Here is a 13,194-nt window from a genome sequence, read left to right on the forward strand (position 1 = left end):
TCCCCTACCCCTAATTTTGGACTTAGGCAATCTTTATGTTTATAATGGGATGAAGTGTTTGGTCAATTTGTGGATAAATCTGTGTAAATGTTGTTATTTTAATAGGTTTTGTGTCGTTGTAAAATATTGTTTAAGGATAGATAGATCATTGTATTACCATCAACCCCCATGTTAGCTAGGTAGTCGGCCCTTTTGTTGCCCTCTCTGTAGATGTGGTTATAGATGACCTTGTCAAATGTTTTGATGTCTGTCAGTATTTTAGTTAGGGAAGCATTTAGCTTCCAATCAGGCATTGCCCCTTTTCTAAGGGCATTAATGATTATTTCTAAGTCCCCTTCAATGTTAATACTCTTTACATTCAGTACTTTGCATAGACTTATACCTGCAGCTAATGCTTTCAGCTCTACTTCATTGTTTGTTCTTTTGCCCATGGGAATGGCCATGTGAGCTATTTCTTCCCCTTTTGAATTGTGAAGGCAACAACCAAGTCTAGCATATCCCGGGTTTCCCCTAGATGCCCCATCAAAGTTAAGCTTAATCCATCCAGCTTTGGGGGGTAGCCACTTGCATTCTGCACATTTTGTGTTGTTGGATTGTGGACCTTTCCCTATGAAGGGTGGAATCTTTAGACCCTTCCACCATAGTCTCATTTTCTCATCCCAATAGGACATATTGACATCCCTCTGATTGTTAGAGGTCTGGTTGTTTACCATTTCTACTATGGTAGCTTCAATTTTATTGGTTAGCTGGGCCCAGTGCATTTTGCTATCTTTGAAAATCCTCCTGTTTCTCTCCTTCCATAATTCCCAGATCATAAGGGAGGGGGCTATGATCCATAAATTTTCATACATACACCCAATGTTTGGAATGGGCCAAGCATGGAATAGGTCAAAGAGAGTACTCGGAATAGGGGTATACCAGTTTAGCTATTTTTTCAACCATCCCCAGCAATTGTGTGCATATTCGCAGGTTAATAGTATATGATTAGTGTTTTCTTCCTCCATTTCACATAATGGGCATCTGTTGGGGCCCTAAAATCCTAGTTTTCTCAAGGTTTCATTGGTGAGGAGCCGATTTTGAATTGCCAACCATTCAAACAAGCCAGCCTTCGATAGGCACCTTTTATCCCAACAAAGTGTTAGGGGCAGGTTAGTGCTTGGGTTATTTTTCTTGATTAACAGGTGTTTATATCCCTCCTTAGTTTCATACTTCCCCTTCTTGGATCCTGCCCACATCAGTTTATCTTTTTCAGAATTCAGTGCAGGGTTTCTTGAGGCTAGGATCTGTGCTAAGAGGGATCTCTCCAAGTCTGGTAGGTCTAAATTATTCAATGATTTCCATCTCCATTGTTTGAGGCCTTCAATCCAGTATTCTTCCACATAGTCTTTTACTTTATTTCCCCATTTCTCTTCAAGGATGGGTATAATTTTGTTGAAGTTATGAAGTCTCTTGATGGCAGTTTGAGCCCCCCAAGAGTCTTTCCAAAATAGGGCATCCTCCCCATTTCCTAAATTCCATGTTAGCTTGTCTATTATGATATCTCTACAATCAATCATAAAGTTCCAAAATCTAGATCCTTTATGTGGATGGGTTGTCCTAAAGATGCTTGTGGGATCCGAGCTATGAAGGTATTTTTTATAAAGGATCCTCGCCCATTTGAGGTTGGGGTTATTATACATTCTCCATACAAGCTTTGTTCCAAGAGCCTTGCTTTGAATTTTTAGATCTTTGATACGTAAACCCCCAAGGTCTTTAGGCATGCATATCTTTTCCCATGCTACCAATGGTAGTCTGAATTTATCTTCAGAGCCTTGCCACAAGAATGTCTTGATATGTTTTGTAATTTCCTTTCTTTTGGTTGAGGGTAGATCCATGCATGAGAGTTGGTATATTGGCATCGCTGAGAGGACCGACTTAATCATGGTGGCCTTTCCAGCAGAGGATAACCATTTCCCTTTCCAAGAGGAGATCATGTTTGTAATTTTGGAGACCACCTGAACCCATAATTTGGATGATCTAATCCCTTTGTCTAAGGGAAGTCCTAGGTATTTACATGGTAATTCCCCTATATTGTATTTAAGAATGTTTATGATTTTCCTTTGGAGTTCTTTATTTGTGTTGAAAAAGATAATGTTGGATTTTGAAATGTTGATTTCCTATCCAGAAATCATAGTATAGCTGTCTAAGATTTTTTTAAGTGTTTTTGCTTCTATTGTATTGCTTTGTCCAAACAACATGGTGTCATCAACAATTTGTTAATGGGTAATTGGTTCCATGTCTGATGTTATTTTAATACCCTTCAGCTATTGTGTTTCTCTTTCCATATTGATCATCCTTCCCAATGATTCTGCCATGATGATAAAAAGAAAGGGGGAAAGGGAATCCCCTTGTCCGAGTCCTCTTGAGATTTCAAAAAAAACTTATTAGGCCCCATTGACTAATATTGATAATCTAGGTGTTGCAATGCATTCGAAAACCAGATTGATCCATTGCTTGTTGAACTCGAATGATTCAAGACATTTGCATAGAAAGTGCCAATCTACTTTATCATAAGCCTTTTTAATATCTAATTTTATCATCATGCTCGGTTCCTTATTATTTTGTACTAAATGGATTGCTTCTTGAGCAATGATTATGCCATCATAAATAGATCTGCCTGGCACAAAACTAGTCTGTTCCTCACTAATGATTATGGGGAGGAGTTTGTGAAGTCTATTTGCAATTGTTTTTGTGAGTAGTTTATAAAGGGTATTGCATAATGCTATTGGTCGGAAATCCTCAAAACAGTCCAGTATTTCCTTTTTTGGAATCAAAGTTATGAATGTGTTATTTAGTTCTCTTAGAATCTTTCCTGAATTTCTCATCCCCTCTAGTGCTTTTGTAATTTCTTTCCCCATGAAGTTCCAACATTTTTAAAAAAAGTGTGTTGGGAAACCATCAGGGCCAGGAGCCTTATCTGGTCCCATTTGGAATAAAGTTGTTTCTACTTCTTCCATAGATATTTTTTTATTAAGCATCAAGTTGGGTTCCTTAGAGATTAATTTGGGAATGTATTTTAATAATTCACTCTCTTTTGTCCACCTAGAACCCTCTTTATTATTAAGAATATTTTCAAAATACTCTACTACTTCCCTTGCTATACTATCAGGGTCCTTGCTGAAGTCTCTTGAATTTAATTTTATTCTATTGATTCTATTTATAGCTCTTCGTTGTTTTGTGATGTTGTGGAAGAAGCTTGTGTTTCTATCCCCAGCTTCCAACCAATGTTCTCTAGATTTTTGTTTCCAATATAATTCTTCTCTTGCAAGGATTTCCTCATATTGGGCCAAATTGGTTTTTTCCTTTTGACAAAGCATGTTATCCATCTCATGCTTAATTACCTCTTCATTAGTTCTTTCCATTTCTATCTCAACTTCCTTTTTTTGTGTGAAGATGTTTCCAAAGTGCATTTTGTTCCATATTGTTAATTGCTGCTTTATCTTTTTTAATTTGGTAACTACTTTGAAAGTTTTGGAGCCTATAACTTCTGTGTCATTCCACCATTTTTCTATTAGTTGTATTAGATTTTCATTCCTTAGCCACATTATTTCAAAGCGAAAAGGGGTTTTGGTTGGCTTTAGTTCCTCTGATATGGTCAATTGGACCGGGAAATGGTCCGATCCTGAGAACGGGAGAACTAAGGACTCATAAGACTGTGTGATATTCCCACATAGGAAGAATCTGCCTAGTTTTTCTGCAATGTTGCAGAAACCTTGTCTTCTATTATTCCAAGTAAAGGCTTCAGTTTTTGTCTTGAATTCCATCAAGTTACACTTATGTGTCCATTCTTTGAAGTCTTGACTTGTTTGGGAGATTTTATTATTATCCCCCCATTTTTCCTTGGGATCTAAGATGGCATTGAAATCCCCACCTATTATGTATGTTTGATCCATGTCACTTGAAAGGAATTCCTCAATTTCATTCCACACTTGTCTTTTTGCTTGTGTTTGGATAGGTCCATAGACATTAATTATAATAAATTTTAAGTTGCTTTTAATGCTTATAGCCCAACCGCACATCTAGTTTGGGCTTTTGCTAATTAGTTTAAAGGATATTAGCCTAGGATCCCATATGATGGCCAATCCTCTTGAGGCTCCACACGTAGTTTGTCCTTCTATTTCTCTGATACCTAATTTTTTGTTGAAGTTTGTCATCTCAATGTTATTTAATTTAGTTTCCTATATTAAGAATATTTCTGGATTGAATTTAGCTATGCAACGTTTAAAGATATGTTGCTTGTTAGGGGCATTCAGGCCCCTAACATTCCAAGTAAGGAGTTTCATAACTCAATGGGAAGGTCCTTCCCCTTCCCTGCCTCAAAAAGGTTTGTGATTTTAATCTGACCAGCAGCGCATCCTGCTTTGATTAATAATTCTGCAATTGATTTTCTCCCTCTCTTTTTTAATTCAGTAGCATAATCCAGGGGTGAGCAGGTTTCTATGGTTTTAACTATACCTAGGTTGTCCATCTTATCCATTACTACATCATTTTTATGATCCTGTAATTCTTCCTTGGTTTCATTAAGTTTGAATAATTTTCTTGCTAACAATACTTTTTGTAATGCCAGTTCTTCCTCATCTGCTATTTCATTTATGAATAGTTCAATGAGGTGATTTGTAACTTCATTGCCAACATACTCAAGGATACATTTGTTTTCTCTTTGCATCCTTTCTTCCCTTTCAATATCCTTTTCATTGTTGTTATTACTGGAGTTCTTTTTCATTTTACTTTTTCCTTTTTTATTTTTTCTCCCTTTTTTATTCTTGTTCGTTTTTTTTTAGAGCATCTTGCCTTCTCTATTGTGTGTGGTGTGGGATGGTTTTCTGATTCCTCATTGTTATCCTCCTTATTTTCGATATCTCTTATTGTTTCCTCCTGGTTATCAATATTAACTCCATTCATCAGGGAGCTGTATTCTTTTCCAATATCTTCACTCTATTCCTTTGAGTCATTGTTTATTAATGGAATTGCTTCTTGCTTAGAGCTTTCTTTGTTCTCTATATATTTCCCTCTTTGTTCAATCACTGGTTCTTTAGGGGTGTTTTCTATCTCTATTTTATCTTTTTCATATTCTACCATTTCTTGATTGTCTACTAGTTCCTTAGCCCTAGGGTTTTGTTTATGGAACACAAATCCTCCTTTTGGGTTGAATTTTATGTTTATACCCTTGTCAACTCCAAGATATTTTTTTGTCTTAATAATTTTTCTCTCAATATTCTAAACAGGGAAGATAACTTCCTTGGCTATGATATCACCCATAAAGATCTCTGGATGAATTTGGTATATCGAATGGTTTGTAATAATTTTGAAGGGTTCTAATTTCTGTTTGTCTATCTCAACGTCGGCTAATATTTTTATGTCAGAGGAAACCATGTAATTTTCCTCCATACCCTCAAATCCTCCTAAAAAATCCCCTAATTTTTTTAGGGTATGATTGTGGACCAATTCAACCGACATTTTAGGGAGATGAATCCATTTAGGCACCCTAAGCTTTTCAAAATCTTTAGGCAAGAAATTAGGTTTCCAATTAAAAAATTTGAAACAATAACCTTTAAAGAATCTGTGATTATTTCTAGTAAATGATTTTTAAGTTCACATGAATTGCATTTAATAAACATAAAATCATCTTCCAAACAAGTAATAATTATCTGGTTTTTCGTGGCAGACTTCAACCAATGGAGGACATCAGAGGTCGACGCTCCAAATCCAAACCATTTGCCAAAGAGCCCAAGTTCATTGTAACGATCCCATAATTCATCTGTGTGTTTGTTGCTTATTATCACGATGTTTTCCCTGCTATTGTACGATGGCTTCTGAGTGTTGTTTGAGCTTTGTTTAGGGTTATATCCTTCCATGCACCGAGTTTGGATGACTAACTTTGAGCTTGCCGTGGTGGGTATTCTTAACCCTAATTTTATTATGTTAGCCCCTGAAACAACATTATTTTGGGGTCGAGAGAATCTTTCCGCATGGATGTGTGGTAAATATGAAACACTACCATTGTTAGGGTAACATTTCTCCTGAGAATCCTTCAAGATGGTAAGAAATTCCCCTCTTCTGTGTTAAAGGATTTTCCTATTTTATTAATGGTGCCCTAGGGTTCCGTTGTGTCCTGCTCCAAACCGACTTTGCTATAATTGAGGGATAATCACCTGGGTTCCTCTGGCTAAATGGGGGACCCCTTGGAACCCTGACAACCCTTTTGCATATATCATTAAGCTGTAAATTAATCAAATTTGCTCCTGTGGCACATGATTGAGAGTCATTCAAGGCTGCGAATCTATTTGAGGTGCCCACAACATTTTTATGGACTCTCTGTAGATTAAATCTGCTATGCCATTCCCCAATATTCCTCACTTGCTTTCGAGGATGTTTCGAGGGTTTTACGGAAATGTATATGCTTATCGCATAAACATCTGCAGTTCACATTTTTGCCATAGGAAAGTCCATTAATTTTTAAATTTAATAATCATATGATAATTATATTAATAATATACAATATATTACATAAGAAGTATAAAAAATAAAAAATATAATATCTATACAACAAATTGAATAAATAACACTACTTACCTCATGTATTTTCCAAGATCATATATATCTTGCTTGACATTATTGTCGAAGTGGTCTGGGAGAGATAGAGGTAGAACGTACTACAACAATTATAAAAAGATTTTTTCATTGTTTTTCCAAAACTAGTACTAAACACAATACAATAAAAAGTACATGAAGTATACAAATATATAGAAAATATACAAGAACATGAATTGTTAAAGATATAGCTTCATTCGGATTGAAGCAAGCAATATATATATATATATATATATATAGATACACACACACACACATACACACACACATTTGTTATTTTATATATTAATTGACATGTTTAGCTGAATAATTCTGATACTTATCAAAGTTCAAATAGTTAGTAAGCTCGAGCACCATCATTATTGTTAATAGCGGTGAACATTGAATGGAGGGTAATGTCCCCGTAGGGTCATGACTCTATGTGGCATAAGCCACGTAGAATTCATGCCCCTATGTGGACATGACTCTTCATCCCTTTATTTATAGGCATCGACACTTGCTGTGAACTAGAATCAATAACTGTGGCAATTTCATGAACTAGCAAGCTGTCGATGTTATCATAGAAAGTTAATAAATAGAATTATATATATATATATATATATATATATATATATATATATATATATATATATATATATATATATATATATATATATATATATACATACATTGGAGATAAAAATATTCATTGCAATGATCTCATTAAAGTCTATCCTTACTACATATTACCAGACTATTGTCTTATCTATCTCTGATCTAGATTCCTTAACATGGTATCAGAGCCAAGTTGGTAGAGACATAATAAAATAGTGACATCTCTTTTCTAAAAAATTCAGACTTGCACTCATAATCAAAGGAAAAAAAATCATGGTGAACAGTGTTAGAGTGGAGGATAGACTTGAAGGTGCATCCAACTTTGTCTCATGGAGAATTTGAATAACAATAATTCTTCAAGAACTTGAACTAGATCCATACATAGAAGAAGATACTAAGATGCCCGAAGATGAGCCAGAGAAAACAACTTGGAAAAGACACAATAACAAGGCTAAGAAAATCATAATTGGTGCTGTTAAAGATCACATTCTCCCAACCATCTCAAAACTAACTACAACTTATGATATGTTCAAGACCATTCAAAACTCATATGAAATAAATAATGCAAGCAGATTGCTCACTTTAAAACAACAATTAATGCACATCTACATGAACAAAGGAGAAACAATCACATCCTATTTCATGAGGATTTCAGAGTTGAAAGACCAATTGTCAACTATTGGGAATAATGTAGATGATATGGAGCTATCTCTAATAACACTTAAGGGATTACCATCCAGTTGGGAATCCTTTATTCAAGGCATTAGTGCTCATCCGACACTATCAAATTTTGATCAACTCAAGAATGATTGCACTCAAGAAGAATCTTGACTAATCACAAGAGGATTGGGTCCAAACAAAGAGGGAGAAATTCAAGCACTGCATGCTAACACAAGCACCAAAGGGAAGAAAAGGAAGTTCAAACGGAAGAGAAGAAATAATCACAAAAGCAAAGACTTCTCCAAGATTCAATGCTACAAGTGTGATAAATTTGGACACACTCACAGGTTCTGCCCAGAAAGAAAGAAAGCTCAAGCAACCATAGTTGAAGTCAAGGAAGTAGAGAATCCTCTATTTTTCTTAGCCTTATCAAGTGAACTAAACTCAAACAAACATATGTGGATAATCGACAATGGAGCATCATGACACATAACCAGATTTAGAGATCAATTTGAAACCTTTGAAGGCCACTCAACTGAAGAAGTTACAATAGGAGACAATTCTACCTATCTAGTGAAAAGAATTGGGACCTACTCAATTCAATTAAGAATGGGAGTCACATTACAATTGAAAGATGTTCTCTTTGTACCAGGTTTCAAAAGGAATTTGATCTCTATTTCAAGACTAGCTGATCAAGGATATCGTGTCACCTTCCATGAAGATAAAGTTCTACTCTAGCCTAAAAATTCTAACATAAATAATTCTATTCCTATAGGATCTAGAGATGGTAATTTATACAAATTTGGCATAGAAGATTAGGACATCTTTGATTTAGTGCCCTACCTTCTATAGGAAAAATTGCCATAGGATTACCCAATCTAAAATCTGATCATGTTGGAACTTGTAAAGGATGTGCTCTAGGGAAGAACTCAAAAGGGTCCCTCAAGTGAACACAAATCAAAAGTTGTACTAGAACTTGTCCACACTTATTTGTGTGGTCCAATGTCATTACCATCACTAGGGGGATTCTTGTATTACGTGATATTTGTTGATGATTACTCTAGGAAAACTTGGATCTATTTCATAAAACTCAAAGAGTCAAATGAAGTGTTATTAAAATTTAAAGAATTTAAGCCTTAGTGGAAAATCAAACTGGGAAGAAAATAAAGACTCTAAGATTAGATAATGGGGGTGAATATATCTCTAAAAATTTTAAAGAATTCTGCATTTATGTGGGATTAAGAGGGAGTGTACTATACCTTATAATCCTCAATAGAATGGAGTCGTAGAAAGAAAAAATAGAACCATCATCGAAGCCGCTGAAGCCATGATGCATGATCAAAATTTACATATCTCATTTTGGGTTGAAGCCTCAAATACAACTGTGTACATTCAAAACAGATGCCCTCATTCAATCCTAGAGAATATAACACCTGAAGAAGCCTTTACAGGAAATAAACCAGATTTAAGCCATCTAAGAATCTTTGGATGTCACGTGTATATTCACGTTCCTAAAGAAAAGAGAACCAAACTAGAACCCTCCGGGAAGAAAGGCATATTTGTTGGCTACAGTGAAACCACTAAAGGATATAGCATCTATATTCCAAGACGAAGATCTATTGAAATCAGTAGAGATGTCAAATTTAAAGAAGATGTTGCTTATAAACTCTCTCTAAGTGTAGAAGATGATCTAACCATAGAATCAGAGGAAAATCTTACAATTGAGAATCACAGGGAGAATAGCATAGAAAATCATGAACTTCAATCACCTAATTTTGAGAATGTTGAAAATTCTAACAACAAGAAAAGACCACTATGGGAAAGAAAGATGATTGAAGAAAATAATGTGGAACTCGATGAAATCTTCAAAGAGAATAAGAAAACAAGAAGTCAATCATGCTATGTTGCACTCATGACTGAACTTACAAAATCTGAACCATCAAATGTTGAAGAGGCTTTAACATGTCAAGCTTGGAAAGATGCAATGATTGAGGAATACCAATCTATCTTAAAAAATGATGTCTGGGACATTGTACCTAGACCAAAAGACAAATCAGTTGTCTCATCAAAGTGGTTATTCAAAATCAAATATGCACCAAATGGTAGTATTGAAAAATACAAAGCCAGATTCATTGCCAAGGGGTTCTCTCAAAAGGATGGAATTGATTAGGAAGAGACATTTGCTCCAGTTTCCCGATATACTTCTGCAAGAACCATCATTGCCATTGCAGCTTCCAAAGGGTGGAAGATACACCAAATGGACGTAAAGACCGCATTTTTGAATGGCGTTATTAAGGAAGAAGTATAAATAGAACAACCTGAAGGCTTTGCAACACATGATAGAAATCTCTATGTGTGTAGACTAAAAAAAGCTCTCTACAACCGTAAGAAATCTCCCACGACATGGTACAGAAGGATAGATAGTTATCTCTCCAAACTAGGATATTCCAAAAATGAAGCAGATTCTAACATATACTTCAAAATATCGGATGGTGCATGTTAATACTTGTTCTCTATGTTGATGACTTGTTGATAACAAGAGAAGATCACCTCATTGCAAAATGCAAACAAGATCTTGTGGCTGAATTCGATATGAAGGAGCTAGGTCTACTGCACTATTTTCTGGGCCTAGAAGTATGGAAAAAAGAGAATTGTATTTTCCTAAATCAAGGAAAATACACTACTGATATCCTGACCAGATTTGGTATGATAGATTGTAAACCTCTATCCATTCGAATGGAAACAAATCTTCAAAAGCTCAAAAGTGAAGCAGTAGATTCAGAACCTACAGATCCTACATACTATAGACAAATTATTGGATCTCGTATGTACCTGGTAAACACTCACCTTGATATTTGTTACGCTACCAATGTGTTAAGTCATTTCATGTGCGAACCTAAGAAGATTCACCTAATGGTTGCCAAGCATATTCTGAGATACTTGCGTGGCACTATTGGACTTGGCTTGAAGTATAAAAATGTTGAGATACAACTCCAAGGGTATTTTGATTCCAACTGGGAAGGAAGTTCCATTGATCGCAAAAGTACAATGGGATGTTGTTTTAGTCTTGGATCAACTATGATATCCTGGTTTAGCAGAAAATAGTCAGCAGTTGCTCAGAGTTCCACTGAAGTTGAATATATGGTTGCCTCCATGGGAGCACGTGAGGTAGTATGGTTAAGGAAATTGCTATTTGGACTATTTGGGAGGCCCCTAAATCCCACTGTGATTCACTGTGATAATCAAAGCTGCATCAAACTTTTTGTAAATCTAGGTTTTCATAATCGATCGAAGCATATAGAAATCCCATACCATTACATAAGAGATATGGCAGACAGAGATGTTATCAAATTGATCTACATCAGCACTGAAGAGCAAAGTACCGACATATTCACCAAACCTCTTGCAAAGTTGAAAGTGGAGTACTTTAGAGGTAAACTTGGTATTACTAAACTATAATGGAAATTTTTGATATTAATCTTAATCATATGTAATTGATATATTCATCAATATCTTGAATACAATATTGCATGTATGTGTTATGTCATGAAAGACGACGATCTTTCATGTGATGTAAGTGTAAGATCGCTATTGTAAGGTGACAAATTTCACAATATCCTTATTTGTTATCAAGATTGACTACATTGTTGTCTCGGAATGTGCCAGAAATCTTGATACTAAATTTTCTACAATGAGTTATTAATTGTTATCATTAAATGATTGTTCTGAAATATGTTGGAAATTATGATAACAATCATATCATGATTGACTACATTAAATTGTTGTCCCGGAATGTGTTGGATATCATGATACTAAAATTATTTCACCTAAGACAATGTTACAATTGTCACTAGAATCAAGGTTGTAATCTGATAAGACTTCAAGTGGTTGTTGTCCCAGAGTGCTCGATATCAGATAATCCATATCTCTCTGAGATATGAAGTATTTCACTAGTAAGTGTTACTCAGTGTATGATCATGCCAAATGAATGTGCATATCTAGAATGTTGTTCCTTAAAACTTAATTATGAAATTCAATCCTCTTTTGCTAAGAGGGAGTGTTAAAGATATAGCTTCATTCGTATTGAAGCAAACAATATATACATACATACATACATACATATATATACACACACACATTTATTATTTCATATATTAATTGACATGTTTAAGACTTAATAAAGCAGAATAATTCTGATACTTATCGAAGTCGAAATAGTTAGTAAGCCCGAGCACCATCGTTATTGTTAATAGCGATGAACATTGAACGGAGGGTCATGTTCCCGTAGGGTCATGACTCTACGTGGCATAAGCCATGTAGAAGTCATGCCCCTACGTGGACATGACTCTTCATCCCTTTATTTATAGGCATCGACACTTGTTGTGAACCGGAATCAATAACTGTGGCAATTTCATGAACCAACAAGTTGTCGATGTTATCATAGAAGGTTAATAAATAGAATTATGTATATACATCAGAGGTAAACATATTCATTGCGGTGATCTCATTAAATTCTATCCTTACTACATATTACTAGACTATTGTCTTATCTATCTCTGATCTAGATTCCTTAACATGAATTACCTTAATGAAGGTGTGCCAATCATGCATTTTCATCCTTGACCCAAATTCATTTTTCTTTGTTATGAGATTGTTTATGTTCGTAGCAAATCCTATGGGAAATTAAATTTTTCGTATGACCTCTTTAATAGTATTGCTTTGCTGCTCCGTTAATAACCAAGGAAGGGCACTTATATTAATTTGGTCTCCATCCCTATTTTATTGAATGACATTTTCCCTTGCATGATTGGATATCTAAATGTCACTAAAAAATTTGACAATTTTTTCTTTGTCACGCCTTCCATCCAATATTTTCCATAACATTTCTGTTATATTCTTTCCAATATGTATACCTTCAAACAAATGTATAATTTGTAGCTGCCCATAGTAGGGCAACCTACTAAATTGTTTGGGACAACTTTTTAGTCCCTTTGGAAGGTGGTAATGAATGCCTTGACGACCTTCATGAAGCATTTAAGGTTAAACAACCACAATCATCATCAATTACAACATGAGTAAACAAAACACAATATAAAAATATAAATTCCAAACATATCATATATGATAGATAAACAATTAGATTGAATGACATTACGTTGACAATTAATTCTATTATATTCCAACTTCCATAGGTGAGGTGTCATTCTTCGTGGTTTTGATGTAGTCTCTTCTTTCTTATTGAAAAGATGTTTTTCAGTAGTTCGATATTTATGATTATTGTGGAGGAAGTGCCTATACTCATCAAACACC

This window comes from Cryptomeria japonica, chromosome 9 (assembly GCF_030272615.1).
Source record: "Cryptomeria japonica chromosome 9, Sugi_1.0, whole genome shotgun sequence".
Classification (NCBI taxonomy): domain Eukaryota; kingdom Viridiplantae; phylum Streptophyta; class Pinopsida; order Cupressales; family Cupressaceae; genus Cryptomeria; species Cryptomeria japonica.